Source organism: Schistocerca americana, chromosome 6, assembly GCF_021461395.2.
Source record: "Schistocerca americana isolate TAMUIC-IGC-003095 chromosome 6, iqSchAmer2.1, whole genome shotgun sequence".
Lineage (NCBI taxonomy): Eukaryota > Metazoa > Arthropoda > Insecta > Orthoptera > Acrididae > Schistocerca > Schistocerca americana.
In genome coordinates this window covers 338,782,189-338,808,951 of record NC_060124.1, presented here as the reverse complement: position 1 = coordinate 338,808,951, position 26,763 = coordinate 338,782,189, and positions in this window count along the sequence as shown.

Sequence of the window (26,763 nt, the reverse complement as noted above, 5' to 3'; positions counted from 1 at the left end):
TATTCATGAATGGTGTATGGTAAATTTTTCCAATGGTTGAGAATGGAAAGAACACTTAAAGCTCTGTCCTAAGATTTCAAAACATAAATATTCATTTCACTGAGTAATATGTGGTGTTTGAAAAAGAATAATCTGATTTCTAAATTCCATATTTATTGATAAAATCATTCTACAAACATGGGATGGATTGAAAAATACGCACAAAATCTTAAAATTGTAGCTGAGAAATTACAAATGCTTTTTATATGTCCATCAGCAACAGCACGAACAACATCTAGACGATACTTAAATTCGTCATTAACTTTGCAGAATGTGTCTGCTTTACAGAATTTATGGCGGCTGTTTTCTGTTCTTTACTTCTACTGTGTCGCGAGGTAAAGGGGAGATGAAAACTCTTTCCTTCACATGTTCCCACAAGAAAAAGTCGCAGCGGGCCTTGTGTGGGGCTTTTGACGGAGAACAATGAAGGGCAGAGTCTCGCGGTCCCGTGCGCCCTATCCAGCGTTGAGCAATCTTCAAATTCTGCAGAACTGGCTTTCTCTACAACTTCCGGAGGACTCCGATAATTTCATTTTCCAACAGGGTGGAGCTCCACCACTCTGGCACAACAATGTACGTCAGTTTCTGAATGACACTCTGGCTCATCGCTGGAGAGGGCGGACGGGACCCCGAGACACTTCCAAGATAGCCGGACATGACCCCATGTGATTTTTTCTTGTGAGTTATGTGAAGCAAAGCGTGTTCATCTCCCCTTTATCTCGTAACATAGAAGAAGTGAAGAACAGAGTAATATCCGGCATAACTTCAGTAAAAGCAGCTGCAATGTGTAGAATTTATGATGGAGTTAGCTAACGTTTAGGCGTTTTTCGTGCTGCCGCTGGTGGATACGCAGAGCATTTTTAACAAAATAACTAAAACTATACAATTTAGTGAGTATTTTGAAATTAATCCCATATTTTTAGCATGTTTTTAATAATAAATATGGAGTTTTGAAATCAGGTAATTCTTTTTGAAACAACCTTTACGTACAGACGGAACACGATACACAATGTCGAGAAGACAATACATTGTGCCTTTTGAATTTACATCTCGTCTTCTTTCAAAGGGCCAGGTAACTTCGAAAAATTGTATTTTTTTCCCTTCAGTGGAGCTGACTTTTTCATGTACTCAAATTTGGTTACGTCATCCGGATGTGCTGTTATTGTTAAGATAGCAAAGCGTGGCCTACAAACTCGAATAGGTTCCAGTACATGGATTTTACTTGGTAAATGTGTTCAAATTGTGATTTATTTAAAGCATTAGTGGTAAATGATTTCATATACTAATGGTACGGAATATCTTTGCTGTAACACTGAAACCAAAGTTTTGTCCTAGGAACACTGAACTGTTGGAAAACTGCACAGGAGGCATATTACTGGCACAGTGCTTGTCAATTGGCGCCGCAGTATCCTTTCAGCTGTTCCAGGTCGCAGTGGTAAGTGCCCATTATCCAGTGATAAATAATTTTAAGTTAGTTCTGATAACAATAAACAATATGATTGTTAGTACAACAGGTAAACACCTTCCATTAAAATTTATGTTGTGCTGCATGTACTGTACACCACATATTAAATGGATTAGCTAAACCTTTACTGAAGCGTGTTTCTTGTATGAATAAATAAAATCTGTTCAGATGAGTGACATTATGGAAGCACATCGGCGACTGGGAATTTGTGTGTGCCAACAAGTGACGTAACTAGGCTGGGGAAACCTAGGCGATGTCCTAAGGCCCCCGGAGAATTAGTAGCTCCTGGCATCCGAAAGAAAGGAATATAAAAGAAAACAAGGAAACGTGAAATTTTAAAAAATTGTAAGACCAATCAATGAAAAAAAATACGAAATAAAGTTATAGAAATCTTCGTGATATAAAGAATATCAATCATTTAGACAACTTTAGCAAGCTGACGTCTACATACTCATAGACGAAAGCACAGGTAACACTCGGAGTTAAGCATCACAGCGATGTTATAGCTTACTGAATTAGGAACCGTTTAAATTTATTGATACATTCTGTGAAGATCCTCTTTGCACACAGTACTGAAAGCTAAGATTGGTAGCGACAGAAAACTAGCGAATATTAGTCCCAAGCCATACACAGTATTTCGGCTTTTTATCGAAACAGCTGTTCCCGTCAGCCACTGCTCCGAGAGTCTTCTCAGAGCGAACGATCAATACTTGTGCCAGGTCAGGGGTTACGCAGTGGCTAAGAGGTTCTGCACGAATGATATTGCTACAAATTACTTATCACCGAAATGAAAAACAGCGTTAAACAATGACGACTATAGTATTATGCCTATTCACACAATATCACCCGACCGCTCAAGTTGAGAGCTAGGAGAATCATCTGGCAATTCGAATTCCAGTCACGTCTACCGATTCAGTTCTAGGCAGACGATGAGACATGAAAATGTGGATGCAATGTACTGCTACTATGGAAACAAACTGCACTGACACCAAGGAAAGCAGGCCCATTTTATTTAATTATACGTAAGCAGAAATAACGGTTTCTAATCGCATTTCACTCGGTTTATAATTGATTTAAAACACAAAAAATTTTCTGACCAAAATACAGCTTAATGTATCAAATTCGACTCTAATCGTTATAAAAGCGTTTTATTTCGATACGTGCAAGACAGACGTCTCAAGACTCCACGGTGACACATTCTAGTCTTTGAACAATGCCAATAAAAGCGAATACACAGACGACTTGTCACAAAGCTTCATGGCAACATGTGTGATTTGTGGTATTACGAATTTCCTGTAATTACAATATTCATAAAATTCATACTTTTCCAACACAAAGGACGTCAGACAAACCTTCATGAACAGTTTGTAGGACTGGTTTACAAAATTAGTTTACTCTCAGTACAACTGCAGGTTGAAGATTTCCACGTTCATTAGATATATACTTGTGGGAACTTAAATTATGCATCCGCAAAGAGATGGAATCGAGTTGACACCTATGTTTTGGATGATAACGTTTTGTTGTAACCCGGATGTCTTAACTTCTGACTGTTATATTTACGCCTTGTCTTTACTGCATTTCACGGTTTCCTTAGAATTTTGCTGTCTGCAAACGGATCATTCATGTTGCTCGCTGATCGTCTCGTCTCAAAATGATGCTAAGGAAGGGTGTGGCTTGCTGCAGAAACCATTGTATTGTTGAGAACTGCGTCAAGTCGCGGTATGTTGTTTACGCGGTATGTTGTTTACTCTAACAAGGTTTTTACAGGTCGACAAATCTTATGAACATGTCCTGATTTTTCTTTAATCTTCCTTCCATTGTCAACCGCAACATCAGAATTTTCTCTCTGGTGCCTTTACCTTTCCTAAAGCGAAATTGATTGGCATTTTACACATCCTAAGTTTTCTTTTCCATTCCTCTGTATATTATTCTCGTCAGAAACTTATACGCATGAACTATTAAGCTGATTATGCGTTAATTCTCACACTTGTCAGCTCTTATAATCTTCGGAACTGCGCAGATAATATTTTTCCGAAAGTCGTATGGTATATGACCAGACTGATACATTCTACACACCAACGTGAATAATCATTTTATTGCCACTTGCCTCAATGATTTTAGAAATTCTGTTGGAATGTAATGTATCCTTTCTGTCTTATTCGATCTTTAGTCTTCCAAAGCTGTATTGAATTCTGATACTAAAATGGCTCCCCAATCTCTTCTACATCGACTCCTTTATCTTCTTCTATCACGTTATCAGATAAATCTTCCCCCTCATAGAGGCCTTCAATGTACTTGTACCACCTATCTCCTATGCATTTAACAGTGGAATTCCCATTGCACGCTTAGTGTTACCATGCTTGCTTTTAATTTAACGGAATGTTATTTTGATTTTTGTGTATACTGACTCAATCCTTCCAATAATCGTATCTTCTTCGATCCCTTCACAGTTTTCATGAAGCCATTTCGTTTCAGCTTCCTCCATTTGACATTTATTTCATTCCTAAGTGACTCGCATTTCTGTATTCCTGAGCTTCTTTGAATATTTTCGTACTTCCTTCTTTCATAGATCAGCTGAAGTATTTCTGCTGTTACCCATGGTTTCTTCACAGTTACCTTCTTTGTACCTGTGTTTTCTTTCCAACTTGTGTGACTGCTCTTTTTAGAGATGCCAATTCCTCCTCAACTGAAGTGCTTACTGAGCTATTCCTTATAGCAGCATATACGGGGTGGTCCATTGATAGTGACCGGGCCAAATATCTCACGAGATAATCATCAAACGAAATAACTACAAAGAAGGAAACTTGTCTAGCTTGAAGGGGGAAACTAGATGGCGCTGCCATAGGTCAAACGCATATCAACTGCGTTTTTTGTAAACAGGAACCCACATTTTTTATTACATATTCGTGTAGTACGTAAAGAAATAAGAATGTTTTAGTTGGACCACTTTTTTCGCTTTGTGATAGATGGCGCTGTAATAGTCACAAACGTATAACTACGTGGTATCACGTAACATTCCGCCAGTGTGGATGGTTATTGATCCGTGACACATTACCCGTGTTAAAATGGACCGTTTACCAATTGCGGAAATGGTCGATATCGTGTTGATGTATGGCTATTGTGATCAAAATGACCAACGGGCATGTGCTATGTATGCTGCTCGGTATCCTGGACGACATCATCCTAGTGTCCGGACCGTTCGCCGTTATTTAAGGAAACAGGAAGTGTTCAACCACATGTGAAACGTCAACCACGATCTGCAACAAATGATGATGCCCAAGTAGGTGTTTTAGCTGCTCTCGCGGCTAATCCGTACATCAGTAGCAGACAAACTGCGCGAGAATCCGGAATCTCAGAAACGTCGGTGTTGAGAATGCTACATCAACATCGATACCATGTTTCTATGCACCAGGAATTGGATGGCGACGACTCTGAATTGGGCACAAGAGAAATTACGGGACGATGACAAATTTTTTGCCGGCGTTCTATTTGGCGACGAAGCGTTATTCACCAACAGTGCTAACGTAAACCTGCATAATATGCACTACTGGGCAACGGAAAATCCACGATAGCTGCGACAAGTGGAACATCAGCGACCTTGGCGGGTTAATGTATGGTGCGGCATTATGGGAGGAAGGACAACTGGCCCCCATTTTATCGATGGCAATCTAAATGGTGCAATGTATGCTGATTTCCTACGTAATGTTCTACCGATATTACTACAAGATGTTTCACTGCATGACATAATGGCGATGTACTTCCAACATGATGGATGTCCGGCCAATACCATATTTCATGACAGGTGGATTGGTCGTCGAAGCACCATACCATAGCCCACACGTTCACCGGATCTGACGTCCCCGGATTTCTTGCTGTGGGGAAAGTTGAAGGATATTTGCTATCGTGATCCACCCACAACGCCTGACAACATGCGTCAGCGCATTGTCAATGCATGTGCGACATTACGGAAGGCGAACTACTCGCTGTTGAGAGGAATGTCGTTACATGTATTACCAAATGCACTGTGATTGACGGACATAATTTTGATCATTTATTGCATTAATATGGTATTTACAGGTAATCACGCTGTAACAGCATGCGTTCAGAAGTGATAAGTTTACAAAGGTACAGGTATCACTTTGGAACAACCGAAATTTTAATTTAAAAAACCTACCTGTTACCAACTGTTCGTCTACAATTGTGAGCCATATGATTGTGACTATTACAGCGCTATCTATCACAAAGCGAAAAAAGTGGTCCAACTAAATCATTCATATTTCTTTACGTACTACACGAATATGTAATAAAACATGGGGGTTCCTATTTTAAAAAGAATGCAGTTGATATCCGTTTGACCTATGGCAGCGCCATGTAGCGGGCCAACCATAACGCCATCTAGTTCCCCCTTCAAGCTAGACAAGTTTCGTTCTTTGTAGTTTTTTCGTTCGATGCTTATTTCGTGAGATATTTGGCCCGGTCACGATCAATGGACCACCCTGTATAGTCTCACAGAGATTCAAGCATATCTCTTCACTCCTTAGTACTTCTGTGTCACACTTTTTGGTGCATTGATTCTTTCTGATTAATTTCTTACACCTCAGCCTACTCTTCATCAGTATTAAATTATGAGTCTATATCTGCTCCTGTGTACGCCTTTCAACCCCGTAACTAATTTCGGAATCTCTGTCTGACCGTGAGGTAATGTAACTGAAATCTTCTCGTATCTCCAGACCTCTTCGAAGTATACCTGCTTCTCATGTGATTCTTACATAGAGTATTCGCTATTAATAGCTGAAATATATTGCAGTATTCAATTAGTCTTTTTCCACTCTCATTAATAGTACCTTGCCGATATTCACTGTAACTGTCGCTTCTGCTCCTTTCCTCTTCATCTTCTGCTTGTGCTGTTGGCTTATGTATGTGAAATATTGCTGTCGGTATTGGTTGCTGTCGATTCTGATGAGAACAACCCTATCACTGAACTGTTCACAATAACTCACTCTCTTTCCTACCCCCTATACGCAGCGAACCCTAATCCTGTTATGGCATTTCCTGCTGCTGTTGATATTACCCTATACTCATCAGACCAGAAATAATTGTCTTCTTTACATTTCGATTCAGCAACCGCCACTACACCTAGGCTTAGCATTTCCCTTTTCAGATTCTACCACGTTCAAACCTCTAAGAGGCTATGCGGTAAATGTAACTGCACATATTTTGAAAACTGTCCAAAGATAATAGCAGTGGCATAACTAGGCTAGGACGAACGCGAGTGGAAAAAAAGTAAAATCAATCAATTAAGAGAAGCCTTTTGCTATGTTAAAATAATGAAAGATTGTTTTGGAAATGATTATGACGTAAAGATATGAGAATTTTCGGTTAACTGGGTATGTAGAACGAAAGTGACTAGATGTGAGCAAGTTTTTCAGCCAAGGTAACACCAGAATATCTGTTATGATTGGCCTATTAGGGAAAGGGTAGGTGATGGGAGTTAAAGTAACATTTTTCTATCAAAAGTGATTGGCAACTAAATACCTGTTTTTAAGGAGTATGTACGTTAAAGACTTACAAGTTTTCATTACTACTGTCTGTAACAAAAACCTTGAAAATGGAGCAGTTATGTTTTTAAATGAGATTTTTTTCACGATATTTAGCTTATATTTCCATTTCATGTAATAGTAATATGAACGTTGTCGCAGGTACAAATGAAATAAAACAGATATGTACAGGACACTGCTGAGCTAATGTCGAGTCACCTTGATGTACTCCGAGATGTCCTGAGGTATCCAACAAAAGCTATGCCTGTTGAAAAAATTGAGTGTTTTTGTTCGAAGAAAAACTAGTTTTAAAAAATAATTACATTCTGCAATGAGTCAGGCACGATTATCTAGTTTGCAGTGCTGTCTACAGGAAAAGGGTGGCGCAAACGGTCACAGGTATGTTTGGCTGGTGAGAAAGTGTAGTAGAATCGTTGAAAATCTTAATTGGAGAGCTGAAACAAGATGCCATACACCTTTTAAGAGTGTGCTTATAAAACTTCAAGGCCCGTATTTATTTGGAGAATCCACAAAAATAACTTTGACCTATTGCATTTGAATTTCAGGTTCTGTAATCCATTCAAAAGTTACACCTTTTTTCAACAACTTTCTTAATGGTTTAGTTACTGTTCTATAATCCTCGACAAAACGACACTAATAACACATGAGCCCCAAGAGGCTCTGTAATTCTTTCACATTACTATGTATGCAGGAGAACTATCTATGTAGGTTCAGAAGCTGTGACTCTGCAAACGGGCATTTCTCCGACTTTAAACTCAAATGTGTCCATTGTAATTTTGTCAATACACTACATAGCTGCTCGTCATGTTTTAAACTGCTCTGGAGAATACAGTAATATAATCTAAATGGATCAGGACATAGTTGGTTTCAAACACCTTAACAACAAGTCTTTAAATCGCTGAATCTGTACAGCGCTTTTCTTAAACCAAAAGATATTCTGAAAGACTCACTTCGCCTGGAAGGTATCTTCGGATCTAAGGGTTGCATATTTTGTATCAAGCGTACCAAAATACTTGCAGTTTCTTCTTGCTAAAGATGTGGTATTCGCGGATGGACTTTTGTGGTACATTCCATCAAACAACCGCGCAATGTCTTCTGATACAGCATATACACTGAAGAGCCATAGAAACTGTTACATATCTGTCTAATATCGTGTAGTGCCCCCGCGACCACGCAGAAGTGCCACAACACGATGTGGTGTGGTCTCGGCTAGCATTTGAGGTAGTGTTGGAGCGAACTGACACCAAGAATCCTGCAGGACTGTCCATAAATCCGTAAGAGTACGAGGGCATTGAGATCTCTTTTGAACAGCATATTGCAAGGCATCCATGATACGCTCAACAATGTTCATCTCTTGGACGTTTGGTGGCCAGAGGAAGTGTTTAAACTCAGAAGAGTGTTCCTGGAGCCACTCCATGGCAATTTTGGACGTGTGAGGTGTCGCAGTGTCCTGCTGGAATTGCCCAAGTACGTCGAAATGCACTATGGACATGAATTGATGCATGTGATCGGACAAGATACTTACGTACGTATCACCTGTCACAGTCGTATCCAGACGTATCAAGGGTCCCATGTCATTCCAACTGCACACGCCTCACATCATTACAGACTCCACCAGCTCGAACAGTCTCCTGCTGACATGCAGGGTCCACGAATTCATCAGGATGTCTCCATACGCACACGTCCATTCGCTCGATACAATTTGAAACGAGACTCGTCCGACCGGGCAACATGTTTCCAGTCATCAACAGTCCAAAGTCGGTGTTGACGAGCCCAGGTGAGGCGTAAAGCTGTGTGTCCAGCAGTCATCAAGGATACACGAGTGGGCCGTCGGCTCCGAAAGCTCATATCGATTGACGTTTCGTTGAATGGTTCGCACGCTGACACTTGTTGATGGCCCAACATTGAAATCTGCAGCAATTTGCGGAAGGGTTGCGCTTTTGTCACGTTGAATGATTCTCTTCAGTCATTGTTGGTCCCGTTCTTGAAGTATCTTTTTCCAGCCGCAGCGATGTCGGAGATTTGATGTTTTACCGGATTCCTGAAATTCACGGTACACTCGTGAAATGGTCGTACGGGAAAATCCCAACTTCATCGCTACCTCGGAGACGCTGTGTCCCATCGCTCGTGCACCGACTATGACACCACGTCCAAACTCACTTAAATCTTGATAACCTGCCTTTGTAGCAGCAGTAACCGATCTAGCCCGTGCAGTAGACACTTGTTGTCTTATACAGGCTTTGCCGACCGTAGCGCCGTATTCTGCCTGTTTACGTATCTCTGTAGATGAATACGCATGCTTAACCTGTTTCTTTGGCGTTTGAGTGTAACAGGCCTTGACTTGTTCCTGACATTTGTGACCGCTTCTCCTCTAAGCGACTTATAATGTTTGGCACGATATGTATAAACGTCTCTCACAGGCAATGGCTTGCATTTCCTATTCTCCTGGCAATGCTTTACTCCTATCACAGTCAATTTGTCATTAATTATTTTGTGCATGCTGGCAAGTACAGTCCCACGTGGAATCGTATCTCTTTTAGAAAAAAGTTTTCAACCGAACTGTGTCATATTTTTCTACCTACCGCCTAAACCTTGCAAAGATCTCATTTTCTGTGAACAACTGGTTGAGACTCTCACTCTGCGTGAGCAGGTCAACCAGAAATATGGTTATATGAGGATCATGTGTTTTGGTTGCCACCCTGAGAATTTTTCCAGTATTGCCACTTACATTTCGAGGGGTATTGGCTTTTAATATCAGGATATGCGCTTGATTGGAATCACGGGGAATGGACAACTTCCCCAACATTCCTCGTGACCTTTAGATATAGCTGCCGCCAAAACGAGAAACTGGTCAGTTTTGAGGAGGATAGTCCGCTACACCGTGGAGCTGATACACAAAATCATTCGCCAGAATGACATCAAAACGCTGTTTATGCTTCGTCAACGTTTCCGTTTCAAAATTGTAAGTCCTTCCATCAACTATCAGTTGACAGGACAGATTCTCATTGGATTAATCATCTCAGTTCCGAAATAACTCGTATGGCAGCAGGATGGCGGTAGTACTCACTTATCGCTTGGGGCTAGACGCACATTGCTTCTGTGGCCGCCTATATCATTTAAATTTTTTACTTTCCTGCTTCGCATTTTGGCAGAAACAATCACGCTGGTCCTCTGTTTGAAGCCTACGAAATTAATAGGATGAACAGTTATTACTCGGAGTTGATGGGCAACTACATCTCTCTGGCGTCTCCCTTACTAGACCCCCCTCTCCTCAGGAGCTGATGGTGTCTGACATATTTCCCTACAGTGCAAACATCTATTGGTGGCGTGTTCCTGCCTTTGCAATCGTCTACGATTTAGCTTGGATCATGTATCTCACGTTACCAAACGCTGGTTGGAGCTCGTAAAACATCTCTTTGTAGTGAATGGAATTCATCCATCCCATCTCTGTAGCTGACATACATAATGTACGCTTGTGCAATGATGCTCGACTTGGAGGTAAGGCGGTTTGGAAGTCTGGTGATGTAAGAAAATTTCACCACCAGCATATGTTGTCCGGTAAGGGGAAGACGAGTGGTGCGCTACACCTACATCATCGAATAAATTAAAAACTATTCCACGCCATCTCATAGCGTGTGACTAGCACGATATTATTGATGGTGATCGATCTGTTCAATGGCGACGGTAAGCTATAGGGCTCCCTTAGTGTAATTAGAGAGAATTACGATAAGTTCCACAACTGGGCTTAACCTTCTTATCCCCGTTACCCATAACAACACAAACACAATACTACACTGCAGAAGCACTCATCACAATCATTCATGCTACACAGAGCTGTACCTAACAATTCATAACACTTTGGAGGATAACAAGCAAAATAAGTTGATGCCCACGAAGGTAATGCCAGCTTCCCTCATTTTCACCAACATTCATTTGCTGTACGTGCAACTCATACCAGAAATTGTGCGGCCAGTGTGTGAACATTTGATGTGTCTGCCTCTAAGTGCACACTCAAATTTTCGGACTATGGAACGACGAACAGCAGGTTTCCTGATCGAACATGCCATTAGATAAATGAAAAAGTTTAGATTTCATGTACTGTCAACAACTGGTGTCAGATGGAGAGCTGCGTTGTTTGTGTTTTACTTTTTGCTCACAACAGTGTGGAGATGCTCCTCTATAATGACGAACTTGGTTCTTGATAACGTCATTACAGTATGTGGGTTAATGATATTGTCGTTCACCCTCTTTCAGAGCACGCAGAGTCTCGTGCAGGCGGGGAAGTTCAGCTGCTACCTTACCGTCGTCCTCGTGGAGCTGTTTATGTACTGCTGGTTTGGTGACGACCTCATCACAGAGGTGAGAGCCATAAAACATCCGGCAACTCACTGTTGTCAGTATTGTAAGTGCCAAAAACGAATGTCGTTTTGGAAAAGAATTTTAGTCATAGGATACTAATAAGAAGACCGTGTGACGTAATACTAGAAAAACTCACAGAATAAAGATAAATAGAGCATTTGAAAATGCCTTGACGTGGAGATGCCTTATATCGCTGTGGGGACGTGAGGCGGTAAGGCGAGCGTGTAAGTCGATCAGAGGTGTGGGGAATAATTCTTACGACGCCAGGGGCCGCAAGTGGCGACACTTACACAAGCTACTTTGAAAAAGATTGTTTCAGCGAGGCGCCTGGGAACGAGCATCTCGGAAACGGCAAAGCTGATCGGCGTTTTGCGTTATTTTCTCTTGAGTATCTATGGGAGGACAGTGAAACCACGTGTAGGCGACAAGGTGTTGGAATTCCTCGCCTCACCACAGAATGTGGAAGTTGGAGACTTGCTCACGATGTAAGCCAGCATATACGGCAATCTGTGGCAGACCTGACAACAGAGCACAGTGCTGGTGCAGGCACGAGTGTTTCGAAGCACATCGCTCTGCGGACGTTGTTAAATATAGTGCTCAACAGCAGACGGACAGTTCTTCCCACGGAATATTCGCTAAGATGTAGCTACATATGGCGCTCGTGGGAAAAGCATCACACTCTACAACTTTGTGTAGACACCTACGATATACACTCCTGGAAATGGAAAAAAGAACACATTGACACCGGTGTGTCAGACCCACCATACTTGCTCCGGACACTGCGAGAGGGCTGTACAAGCAATGATCACACGCACGGCACAGCGGACACACCAGGAACCGCGGTGTTGGCCGTCGAATGGCGCTAGCTGCGCAGCATTTGTGCACCGCCGCCGTCAGTGTCAGCCAGTTTGCCGTGGCATACGGAGCTCCATCGCAGTCTTTAACACTGGTAGCATGCCGCGACAGCGTGGACGTGAACCGTATGTGCAGTCGACGGCCTTTGAGCGAGGGCGTATAGTGGGGCATGCGGGAGGCCGGGTGGACGTACCGCCGAATTGCTCAACATGTGGGGCGTGAGGTCTCCACAGTACATCGATGTTGTCGCCAGTGGTCGGCGGAAGGTGCACTGCACATACGGTTCACGTCCACGCTGTCGCGGCATGCTACCAGTGTTAAAGACTGCGATGGAGCTCCGTATGCCACGGCAAACTGGCTGACACTGACGGCGGCGGTGCACAAATGCTGCGCAGCTAGCGCCATTCGACGGCCAACACCGCGGTTCCTGGTGTGTCCGCTGTGCCGTGCGTGTGATCATTGCTTGTACAGCCCTCTCGCAGTGTCCGGAGCAAGTATGGTGGGTCTGACACACCGGTGTCAATGTGTTCTTTTTTCCATTTCCAGGAGTGTACTTCTGGTCCTTGGTGCATCTGATAACCGGGCTGGTGCTGCTGCTCGTGAATATGCTGTTAGATATCCGCGTCAATACTATCCAAATAAAAATGTTTCGTCATCTGGAGCTGCCTCTTGGACAGTCAGGCTCTCTCCTTTCACCATCGCATGACAGGTGTCATCCACGGACTCGCCGTACTCCAGCTGCCGAGGAAGCTATTCTGGCCGTCATCCATCAAGAACCTCAGCAAACTACACGTAGTATAGTAAGGCAGCTGCGTGTCTCGCAACGCACGGTCGTTAACGTGCTGCACGAGCTTTGGGTGCACTCCTATCATTATGCTTCCATGCAGCACTTGCCTCCTGCAGATCGCCATCAACGGATAGAATTGTGTGAATGGTTCCAACAACAACAGGAAGCCAACGATGACTTTGTGAACGCCATAATATGGTTGGATGAAGCAGCATTCACTCGTGAGGCTGTCATAAATCTGCACAATACCCACCATTAATGTGAAGTTAACTCGCAAGTCACCTGCGATCATGGAATCAACGTCTCTGCCGGAATATTAGCCGAAATACTAGCCTTTACATGTTGCCTGACTGGGTGCCTGCACGAACGTATCATGCATTCCTATCAAACTATCTGCCTGACGCGCTGGAAGACGTTCCACAACATGTTCGGCAGAGAACATGGTGCACCTCCATGCTCTGGAATTAATGTGCGACAGTATTTGGACAAAACATTTCTAGGAAAATGTCTTGGACATGGAGGTCCAGGTGTCTGGCCACCGCGTTCACCTGGCTTAAATCCCCTGGATTTCTTCCTGTGGGGACGCCTGCAGGGACACGTGTACTCTACTCTGCCGCCGAATGTGGAAGAATTGAAGAATTGGTGGCACGTGTTCAGGCTACTCTTGTTACTGTGGACGCAGCTTTCCTGCGAAAGGTCCAGAGCTGTATGCTCTGGCGGATTGCGCAATATTTGGACGTGCAGGGAGGTCACTTTGAGCATCTGTTGTTCTGAGGACAACGCATTCTGTCGTGGAGGTCGTGCGATCATTAATATGGACATTATTATTGTCTCTGGTTGCTAATTTCCCATCTGAGTTATCATATTACATGTAGTATAAACGACAAAAAGATGTTGGGTTATTGTACTGTGCTATCATTTTTAACATCTCGAAATTTATATTGTTTTTGTAGTTATTCTGTCCTAACACGGGTCATTTGTTTCGGCAGACTATTTCTTATTTGTTTAATCACGTATTTGTTATGTTCAGCGTTTCAAAATGTTCCCCAACCAGGCATCGAACCCTCGATCTCCTGCCTGCTAACCCAAAACTTTATCCACTGCACCAACTGTATAGCACAAATAGCACCTGCTGACAGAGATATTTCCCGTAGATTTGGTTACAGTGTTGCCAGATTGCCACTCTTTAACGTCCTTTTTCTGCGGATGCACTCTTCGGACGAAATTTTGTGAGAGACATTTTTTTATCGCTATCACGTGAGGATTCGCGCTGCGATGCCCGAGTGCGCGAATTTGGCTTCATCATATATATACAGGGTGTTACAAAAAGATACAGCTTAACTTTCAGGAAACATTCCTCACACACAAAGAAAGAAAATATGTTATGTGGACATGTGTCCGGAAACGCTTACTTTCCACGTTAGAGCTCATTTTATTACTTCTCTTCAAATCACATTAATCATGGAATGGAAACACACAGCAACAGAACGTACCAGCGTGACTTCAAACACTTTTTTACAGGAAATGTTCAAAATGTCCTCCGTTAGCGAGGATACATGCATCCACCCTCCGTCGCATGGAATCCCTGATGCGCTGATGCAGCCCTGGAGAATGGCGTATTGTATCACAGCCGTCCACAATACGAGCACAAAGAGTCTCTACATTTGGTACCGGGGTTGCGTAGACAAGAGCTTGCAAATGCCCCCATAAATGAAAGTCAAGAGGGTTGAGATCAGGAGAGCGTGGAGGCCATGGAATTGGTCCGCCTCTGCCAATCGATCGGTCACCGAATCTGTTGTTGAGAAGCGTACGAACACTTCGACTGAAATGTGCAGGAGCTCCATCGTGCATGCACCACATGTTGTGTCGTACTTGTAAAGGCACATGTTCTAGCAGCACAGGTAGAGCATCCCGTATGAAATCGTGATAACGTGCTCCATTGAGCGTAGGTGGAAGAACATGGGGCCCAATCAAGACATCACCAACAATGCCTGCCCAAACGTTCACAGAAAATCTGTGTTGATGACGTGATTGCACAATTGCGTGCGGATTCTCGTCAGCCCACACATGTTGATTGTGAAAAATTACAATTTGATCACGTTGGAATGAAACCTCATCCGTAAAGAGAACATTTGCACTGAAATGAGGATTGACACATTGTTGGATGAACCATTCGCAGAACTGTACCCGTGGAGGCCAATCAGCTGCTGATAGTGCCTGCACACGCTGTACATGGTACGGAAACAACTGGTTCTCCCGTAGCACTCTCCATACAGTGACGTGGTCAACGTTACCTTGTACAGCAGCAACTTCTCTGACGCTGACATTAGGGTTATCGTCAACTGCATGAAGAATTGCCTCGTCCATTGCAGGTGTCCTCGTCGTTCTACGTCTTCCTCAGTCGCGAGTCATAGGCTGGAATGTTCCGTGCTCCCTAAGACACCGATCAATTGCTTCGAACGTCTTCCTGTCGAGACACCTTCGTTCTGGAAATCTGTCTCGATACAAACATACCGAGCCACGGCTATTGCCCCGTGCTAATCCATACATCAAATGGGCATCTGCCAACTCCGCATTTGTAAACATTGCACTGACTGCAAAACCACGTTCGTGATGAACACTTACCTGTTGATGCTACGTACTGATGTGCTTAATGCTACTACTGTAGAGCAATGAGTCGCATGTCAACACAAGCACCGATGTCAATATTACCTTCCTTCAATTTGGCCAACTGGCGGTGAATCGAGGAAGTACAGTACATACTGACGAAACTAAAATGAGCTCTAACATGGAAATTAAGCGTTTCAGGACACATGTCCACATAACATCTTTTCTTTATTTGTGTGTGAGGAATGTTTCCTGAAAGTTTGGCCATACCTTTTTGTAACACCCTCTATATATATATATATATATATATATATATATATATATAAAATATGTGTGTGGGTGGGTTTAAGCACCTCTTTCATTTCTGGCGCTGTCACAAGTTCTAGCAGGCAGACCTTGTTGACGTGATGTGTGCGCGTAGGGCCTCGACTGCTGATAAGGTTGTGGCGCACTGAAGGCATTGATCTAGCTGTAGCGAGGCAGCGTTCAGTCGGCACGTATTTCTTACAGCCTGGTAGTTTTCGATTACTGCGTAAAAAGTAGGTCAAAATAATGTTAAAAGCGGTGAAAGGAGCTCCTACATTAGCTTGTTTTGAAACACTATGATATCACTCATTGGCAATAAACAGTAAGTTATTCATAGCAATAGTCATGAATAGTGCACTGTGCTGCTTCTCCTGCCTCGGTTTTTTGCAAGCGTCTTTGGGATGTACGAAGAAACTAAATAGGTCAAAATAACATCAATATGACGTGTTGTGGTGAACATATTCGAATTTTCCAAGGTTTATTGTTTACGAGTATAGTAGGGCAGTCTCTTAGTGACGTAATGCAAACAGTGCGAGGATAATGTATTTGTTGTTAAATAATTCGTTGTGGAATTTGTTAAACATTCAAGCGTCTCTTATTTGCGTGTGTGTTTTGGAATACTGGGTTCAAAATGGTTCAAATGGCTCTGAGCACTATGGGAATTAACTTCTGATGTCATCAGATCCCTAGAACTTAGAACTACTTAAACCTAACTAACCTAAGGACATCACACATATCCATGCCCGAGGCAGGATTCGAACCTGCGACCGTAGCGGTCGCGCGGTTCCAGACTGTAGAGCCTAGAACCGCTCGGCCACTCTGGCCGGCCGGAATAATGAGCCATGGTCACGCGTGGTAGTGCATACAGACGTGTCCTTTATCATTAAATTGTAGTAAATCTGTCGACAGGTAAATGCACATCCATTTTAACACATTATAGCGTCACTCAGTCTCCCCCTCTTCCCCACACACACACATTCCTCTCTCTCTGTCTCTCTATCTCTCGCTTACACACACACACACACACACACACACACACACACACACACACACAAACCCACAAATAGCGTAGGGGGAACATCGCAGTACTCTCTCATCAGCCATCCAAAATCCCAGTAAACACTAAAAGGTGGATGTGATTCGTCAGAGTTCTTGCAGAAGGTATGATCAGGGGTGTATTTCTCGTTAAATTTTTTGCGATCTGCTTATTGCTGACGCAGTATACTTCATGAGCAGAGGAATATGGCAGTTTCATCTATAGATTGGCACTGTGCCATTTGTACCCACGTTTATAGGGAACTGCTGCTTGTTTACAACAGGCTAACTATACCAGTGATAGAAGAATTGGTGGAGGCATTGCGTAACAACCGTGAAAAAGAATTCAGGGGCGTCGCAGCAATAGTTAATTCGTTGTATGGTTTCGCACTTAGAGCGGGTTTTTGTGGAATGCTTGCAGAAAAATGCCTATTACTTTGCTGCTAATTCTGTTAATTAAGATATGGAAATTGCATGTGGCCCTTTTGCACCATTAATTATTGTACCGTTAGCTACTATTTTAAGTAGGCTAGCACCCAGTCACCCACAATTCGCCTAGAGGAGTGGATGGATTAACATTATCCGCCATTTTTTAGGATCTGAAATGCAGAACATGTAACAACTCGAAAGGACCAAATTTAAAAACGATGTTACACTTTGTGATGAATATGTTGGAAACTTACACATTAGTGGACAAATTTTTAAAAATTTTCCACCGTTTCACAGAATGTGTAATTCAACCACACTGTGTAATGTCATATCATCTTCCGTTAATATTTAGCGCCATACTGTATGCTGTTACTAATTTATACACCCCGTAATGTCGGAGTACCTTATATTTATATAGACCGTCATTTTGCAGAATATACCATGACGGCAGTAATTTATACACACGCTGACCCTGGCTGGCTGTGTGCAGTGCGCTAGCTCAGTGACATTTTCATGCTAGTTATTCACCAGTTTATACGTGGCATCCGATTCAACGAGTAGGCAGATCTCATATTAATGTCCGTATACTTTCGGTCATATACAGGCTGTCACAGGAGAAATACTCGATTTTCAGGGATGTGCCAGGAACTGTCATTCGATGCAAGGAAGCGTAGTCAACATTGGTTCTAAAATTCGTACCTAAAGAGCTATGAGCGCTTCATCTTCGATATTATGAAACATATCTCTTTTACAGCAAGCTCTTTGGTTTCTATATTTAGGGAGGAGGTACAATGGACCAAAACAACCAAATTGTCTAGTAAACATGGGGACAAATATGTATACCTTAAGAATTATGAGCATTTGTCCAGTAGATAAGATGTGTTTCGGGTAGCGAGATGGTGTGCAATTTACTTGTATGTGGTTTGCGTATAGTACTGCCTATTCTACCATCTTTCTGCCAATTTTATGGCATGTCCTACCAAATTGTCCATTTTACGCCATGCCCTATCAACATCCAGCAAATTTTACATGTTATTCAACCTATTCTCCAATGTTACGCTATAACCTTCCAATTTACTGACAATGTCACGGCCTATCCTCGCGGTTAACCAACATTATGGACTATCCTACAACGTTCAACCGATTTTACAATCTCTCCTGCCAATTAGTCATTTTTTAGGCCTATGCTGCCAATTTATGTATTTAGCTCCACGAAACTGGTCAAGTTATGTACGGTCCTTTCACTAGATAGCATACTGGTCGGGGGCAGATTGCCCGAGAGCACTGGGGTGCTCCAGTTATTCGCTGAGAGCAACAGTGAATGATGACTTTTGTTTGGCCAAGAGCAAAGTAGCGTGGGAGGTTGATCGTGAACAATAGTGCATGATGAGGTTGGCTGACAGCGATAACACATGATGAAATTGACATTTTTATGTAGTGCTATTGATCAAGAACAAAATTTTCGATGGAGTGTAGAAGGGAGGGGAGGGGATGGGGTGAATTTGAAGATAACAAGCACAGTTGCCTTAGCTGTAACGATCATCTCCTATTGTGCGGCTTCTACAATACTATCCGGCGTAAGTCCCGAGAACCTATCAAGCAGATGCAGCGCCGGGAAAGCCTCAAACAGCACATCAACTCCTATGTTCACTGCAGCCCTGCTACGACTTCCCTATAACGTGCTTTTACGAAAACCATCTGATCGGAGTGGCGCGATAATGTTGTGGGCAGTGAATGATGTTATCTCGCAATTTTTACACAGAAGAAATTCAAATGGTTCAAATTGCTCTGAGCACTATGGGACTTAACTTCTAAGGTCATCAGTCCCCTAGAACTTAGAAATACTTAAACCTAACTAACCTAAGGACATCACACACATCCATGCCCGAGGCAGGATTCGAACCTGCGACCGTAGCGGTAGCGCGGTTCCAGACTGTAGCGCCTAGAACCGCTCGGCCACTTCGGCCGGCTTTTACATAGAAAACAATGAGCTTTAAGTGAGCAGTGGTTCATGACTATGGTTTACTTAGAATTTTGTGGATTGTGAGGTGTAAAAGCATAGTCAGCAGAGTGAAAAAGTGACCGATATTCTTACGTTTTTTCGTGTAGAATAAACGAATGACAACCGAAAATGAAAATGAGGCAATCGAAAAATATACTACATACTATGAAATGGCACAATAACAGGGTGCGTCAAACTCAGTACATCTACTAAAAATTCCAATAATTGTACGAGACTGATGAGGAAATAAGGAGCAGATAACAGTGCCCTCAGAATTTCTAAGCCACAAGTATGGAGAAAACGTTTTGCCACTATAGACATGAAACAACATGGGCGCCCCTGTTGCAGCGCAAAGTAAGACTGGACACTGTGTGGTTAAATGTGAAAACTATGCTTTCTGTGTTCATAGATTATAGCAGCATAATGAACCATGAGTTATTGCCAGAATGTTAAATACGAGGGCTGGAACTTAAATAGTGGCAACTGTTTATTCAGAGCCGATACAAAAGAGTTACATGTTTGCACCTGTTACTGCCCTTCAAAGTAGTCACCAGCACTAGAGTTTCGTAGAACCAATTGCCAGCGATGTGGAAGGTGTAGTATACCGCTAGCACAGCCTGTTCTGTTGATGGTTCGAATGGAGCGGTCTACTGCCTGTCGAATCTCTGGAACAGTTCTGAAGCGAAAGCCACGAAGAGGTTCCTTCATCTTCGGAATCAAATCAAAATCACAAGGACTTAAATCCGGGGAGTTTGGTGGATGGTACAATACTTCCCAGTCCCATCGACCGAACAGAGCAGCCACAACTTGCGCTTTATGCGCCCACGCATTGTCGTGCAAAATGATGGGTGGGTTGCGCAGAAAGTGTCGCCGCTTCTTTCGCAAAGCTGGTCGCAGGTGATCCTCCACGGTCTGCCGTGGAGGAACGTAATGCGTTAGGATAACACCATAACAGTCGTACATGAGAATCACCATAACTTTAGACCGCTCCATTCGCACCATCAACAGAACAGGCTCTGCTAACGGTATACTACACCTTCCACATCGCTGGCAACGGATTTTACACAAAGATGGTGACTACTTTGAAGGACAATAACAGGTGCAAACATGTAACTCTTTTGTATCGGTTGTGAATAAATAGTTGCCACTATTTAAGTTACAAACCTCGTATATTTTTGCTGAGTTGATGTTATATGAAAGTTGCTTTTTGTAATTTAAACTTGGAAAAAGTCTTTATGTTTTGAATGTCTGGCCATGTTTTAAGTAGCAGGTGGTTACAATTAAACTGGTGACGTTGCGAGTGGTACAGTGCAGGCTGTATACGTCGTAGGATGCTGAAACTTCTTATGTACGTTCATTTACTGGTGCGCTTGCGGAGTACGCTGAAAAGAAATGGTTCCACTCTCTGCAAACAGGTGAAACTGTGGTACTGTAAGCAGTCAGAATGTGAAATGTTTTCTGTTTTGACGTCAGTATGGCGATGCGTGTTAATTTCATTTGTGAGGTGACTGCTGGTGTAAAGGGTTAAGAAGGTTGAAGGTTGAGGTTTTTCCATACGAAACGCAATGCCTATTGAGAAAGAATACCGTGCGCTGCTGGTTAAGTTGCTTTTATCACAACGGCAGCAATAGGGGCGCTGCATTGCAGAAATGTCGGCGACAGAAACACCTGCGAAGAGGTCCCATGTCAATAAATGGGCTAATGAATGTGGTTAAGAAAATCGAAGAAACGTGAATTAGGTGGTGCAGAAGGGTGATGGAGGTGGCCTATTTGCATAGCAGTTGTTGAAGTTGCTGTAGCTACAGCCGACTGTGCTGCACGTGCGTCCATTGTGTCAAATTCTGCAATCAGTGCTCGAGCTATATCATAGGAGTTGTCTCTCACATGGTCAACAGTTCGAGAGATTTTGCGCCACAGTTTGCACTGGTATCCCTATAAGATTCGGAATGTGCGTAAAATGAAGCCTACAACGCCATGATTTTGCCCTTTGTTTCTTTAGCCAACATGAGAATGGATGACATGTGTTCTGAGTTTATTGTTTGGACGGACTAGGCACATTTTACGTTACGCGGTGCTGTGAGTACGCAGAACTGTCGCATATGGGGTTCTACTTCGCCACGTGCTGTGCAGGAACACACACTGAACTCAGCTTATGTGATTGTGTGGTTTGCTTTCAGAAGCTCATTCATTCTTGATTTTTTTTTTTTCGAGGAGACGACACCCCATGGTGTGTAGTGACAGCTGCACGTTATAAGAACCTCCTTGTGCAATACGTGATTCCAGCTATGCAAGAACGCAAATGTACCCACACCACTAATTTCAGGCAAGATGGGGCGACACCACATGTCGCTTGCCAGGTGAAAGATTTACTTAGAGAAATCTTTGGTAACGACTGCATCATCTCCAGGCAATTTCCAAATGTGCGGCCTTCGAGATCCCCCGATCTAAGTCCATGTGACTTCTAGTTGCGGGGATATCTGAAAGATCGTGTCTCTCAGGGATGTAGCGCATACCAGATTCTGACTTCTTACAACACCATATTTTCACCTACTGGAAGAAATTTGAACTATTATTTTTTCAGCATACTCTGTAGCTCACCAATTAATGAACATACCTACGATGTCTCAGCATCTTAAGATGTGTACAACCCAAATTGTAGCACTTGGAACGCGTCAGTTTAATTATAAACATCCGGTACCTGCGACCGATTCATTTACAACGGATATCTTGTCTCACAGAATTTATATACACTTGCTTTTTCCGGTTGTTGTTGGGTAACGGTAGCTCTTATGTGATTGTACCTTCTTGCAGAGCGAGAACGTCACTCTGGCAGCCTACTCAGCAGTAACGTCACTACAGGGATTCCCCGCATCTGTCCGGAAGTCGCTGCTGATTGTCATGACCCGCGCTCAGCGCCCCCTACGAATCACCGCCGGTGGGCTGTTTCCCTTCTGCAGGGAATCCTTTGTGTCGGTGAGGATTCTCCTTGACACACACGTCTGTTCGTGTATTCACAATCGTTTTCCTGCTCTGTCACATTGAAGTGTTCGTTTTATGTCGTAGGTTCAGTACAGGGACCATCCATGCAAAAACTGCCCTCTCTTGGTGCACATATGAAACTTTAGCAGGGCTTGTTTTCATAACTTTTTTAACAGTCTGCTAGTTGTTACAGGCAATGGACCACAAAATAAATCAGACCTACAGCATATATATATATATATATATATATATATATGAACTTAGCTGTTGTTGGATTGTGCTATTGGCGATAAAAAGCGGAATGATCAGATAGATACAGATGTAGATTGTTTCTGTCGAACAGTAACGCATGAAACGTAGTACCTGCGTCAGCCTATTTGTGATAGGACGGATAGGGGAAAAGGGAGGTGAACATTATACATTATTCGTGTTATGACCTTTCTCTTTATTTTAACGAACATACTAGGTTATGTTTGTTAAACATGTACTGGATAAACACCTTCTGTGGTACTGACTGCTAAGAAACCGAATAATTTACAATCATAAAACTGTACCAGATTGGTTAATAGCAAATAGATAACGTAAAATAAAAAAGCCGTAGTAGTGCAAGAAAAGAGAGAAAAATTCTTCCTCGGAAGAGACTTCAAAAGTTACAGTCCAATATAGAAGTATACTTCGGAAATAAACAACATATAAGAAAATTACTATACCGCCGGATAGCGTACGTGCGTAAGGGACGCAGGAGAAATAAGCAGAAAAAACTGATGTTAAATATTGCGTCGCAATGAGTACAAACAGTCAGTGAGAACCTTCATGAAATTAACAGATCTTAACTCTTCTAGTGTGTGGCCAGTTCAAAACCCAACAGTGCATGCAAGGATTAACAACCGTTCAGTTGGCCGAGCCATACCTTCATAAACAGTCTGAGTAAATACATATAGTAACTACTCAAAAATGGTTCAAATGGCTCTGAGCACTATGGGACCTAACATCTGAGGTCATCAGTCCCCTAGAACTTAGAACTACTTAAACCTTACTATCCTAAGGACATCACACATATCCATGCCCGAGGCAGGATTCGAACCTGCGACCGTAGCGGTCTCGCGGATCCAGACTGACGTGCCTAGAGCCGCTTGGCCACACTGGCCGGCAGTAATTACTCAATCGGCAAATTAGCCGGTTAAACCTTCAACAATTTACATGAGCTACAAATTTTAAAAAATTAAAAGGAGAGCTGCATTAACAACGCAATGATTGAGACACTCAAGTCCCACCAAAAGCAACACAAATGCTTGCCTAGTTGAAGAAATGCAGAATTTAGTACAGAAATTGAAGCAGACCTCTACTCTAGACCGAACGCCGCCGCACGACGGTCAGACTAGTCCTAAGAAAAACAAGTAAATAATTATTCAATGAGGTAACGAAGCGGAACCAATGAAACTTGTAAGGCAGTCAAAATCTAAGCACTTTTCCTAATACAGTTATCGAGCAGGAATTTCGACTGCCAACCAGAAATGTTCCAAACTCGCGCCATTTGGACGATGGGTAAACAATAAGAGAGTAACAATATAATTAAGTTTAAGAGGCCCGCCCTTACAAACAATAAAATAAGCACAGCAAAATTTTCTAACAAAACATGTAAATGTCAGGTGACTAGGACCTCCCGTCGGGTAGACCGTTCGTCGGGTGCACGTCTTTCAATGTGACGCCACTTCGGCGACTTGAGCGTCGATGGGGATGAAATTATGATGATTAGGACAATACAAGACCCAGTCCCTGAGCGGAGAAAATCTCCGACCCGATTAGAACCCGGTCCCTTAGGATTGACAGTCTGTCGCGCTGACCATATTCTTTTTCATTTTTTTCATTGTATTTGGTCGAATCTGACTTCACATGACATCCATTGAATTTCGTTGTTGATCATTTTACTCAGTTTTTTTTGTTACAGAGAGATTCCAGGTCTCTGACCGAACACGCTGAGCTACCGTGCCGGCTGGCCACTCAGCTACCGTACCGGACAATTTTCTGTAGTATAAACACTCAATAAGAAAATAGGTGAAATTGTGCGCTCCAGTAATGGTACATGCATGACGTGGCACATGAAATGTACCCACTTAATACTGTATATAAATGCACTTTGCTACAAATCCGAACCCTTTCAGTAGCCAGCTAGGAAGTTGAGACCGAACTTGGCAAATAACACTCAAATCGGAGCTTTAAATAAAAAAATCAGCAGTTTTATAAGGGAGCACACACAACATTCCTGCCTAGAGACAGAGGCGGGATCAATAACCAGCAGTCTGGTATGGAACCGGACGTGAGCCTCGAACACACAACCAGAGAACCACCGGACTGAACGGTCACAGTAGGCTACTGGTGCAGGAAATGGCAGTTGTAGCTATGGCTACTGCCGATGAGTGGCTCACTCGCATACGATAAACCAAATCGATAGATCACCAGACGTATCCGTACAACGGTCTAGGAAGCAGAGCGTGGAGCCGCCACATTACTTCACGGCGGTCCGCCACCCGCCTCCAGGTCAGGTCTATCGCTGAAGCACACAACACGCTGCTTCCCTCGGTACACGCCCCACACGTCCAAAGGTTTGCAGACGGCGGCAGCCGAGGTTACAACCCAGGAACCCGCCTGAGTGGCGCTTTCTGACATCACTAACGTCCAGGGCTGGTGACTTAGCTGCTGAACTGATACTAGCCATCAACTACCGGCAAATTACTCGCCTCGCCGCCACGTTCCAACTCGGCCGCCTCACCTCACATGAAATGTTTCACCTTCCCGGTCTCACTGTCTTTGCCTCCGATCTCCGCGCGACCCACACCCTCCTGAGGCAAAGATATTCTGTTAGACTCTGTGGCGAGAAAATACACATTGATTCATTTAGACTGGCCAAGTTTTGAGTATTTTCATCGAAAACGGATATTATGTGCAATATAATTTCTTGGTCTATAACAGAATTTATAGTTTTATTCACGATCTCAGCAAAAAAGATAACAAGGCATCTAAGAATATTTAACATGTTGCAGCTCTGTCAGCAGCTGTGATAAATTTATATCTAAAAAATCCGCCTCAGTTGCAAAATGTCACTGGTCTTTACCCAGCGCCCGCGGCTAACCGACCGCTTTCCACGAAGTGGGGCCGGGGCTGTTCCTCAGCTAAGTACCGTAGCTTGACATGGTACTACGGTACTTTAGCTTTTTATGTTGGACCGTGCTTTATTCTGGCATGTATTAGTTTATTTTATGCTTCTGTAGAAGGCTACATTAGTTGAAACCTGGGTAAACACCAGTAACATTTCGCAACTGAGGCGGATTTTTGACATAATAACAAGGAATGGTTCTATCATGAAACAGACAATTGTGTCACAAGTTGTTTAATACGTCATACGACACTACCTGTAATTTAATTACAAACACTTGTATGACCTGTTGAACGAACAATAGGTCGTTTAAATTAGTCGGAATTGTGTGTAGTAGTTCTATTATGAACGTCTTTAACTTCTAAGTGCTGATGGAAGGGAAAAGGTATTACACTTACACGAAACAAACGAAAGTCGGGGAATCCCCCTCAGTGGTTCTGCCCTGAAGCATCAGTGACTGTGATGATCACAATGTATTTGTTCTCATAAATGTAGAATCTTGAGTTCAGAGTGCTCTACACAAATGTAAAAATACTGAGGAATTATCAGATAATACCGTTCCATTGTACATGTCTTACAGACGGCTAAGTCAACGATGAAGCGACTGAAACAACTGCTCTGTTATAACAAACACAAATTCAGAAACAGCTTTTGTGAAACAGAACACACAATCTTCATACATAGTATCATAACAGCCACGTTCAGAGGCAAGCAGAGGAATTGCATAAAATGAAACTTTCTATTTTCCTCGCAGAACAGCTCAGTGAAAGTCTGCCAATGAATCAGCAGAAAAGGTGTTGGGGATGAGCTGAAACATGCCAAGAACACTGTCTATTCACAGAGGAGCGCAGACAGACGTTAAATAAAACATAATCTTTGTGCAGTTCATACTCTTAAATTTAAGGTGATTGAGCATTATAGATTATTGAATCGTTTGAGAAAACGAAATTTTGTGTTCACTGAGATTAATTATGTAACAGTGCTCAGTATGAGACATATAATCTCTTTCCAAACCTGTATTAGTAACGAAGATAACGGTATCGACTTCATTTCCTTTGAAAGGGCACTGCCGATTTTCTTTCCCACACCTTGAAACATTCCGAGCTTGTGCTCCGTCTCTAATGACCTCGATGTCAACGGGACATTAAATCCTAATCTTCTTTCAACTTAGCTTTTTGAAATTATACT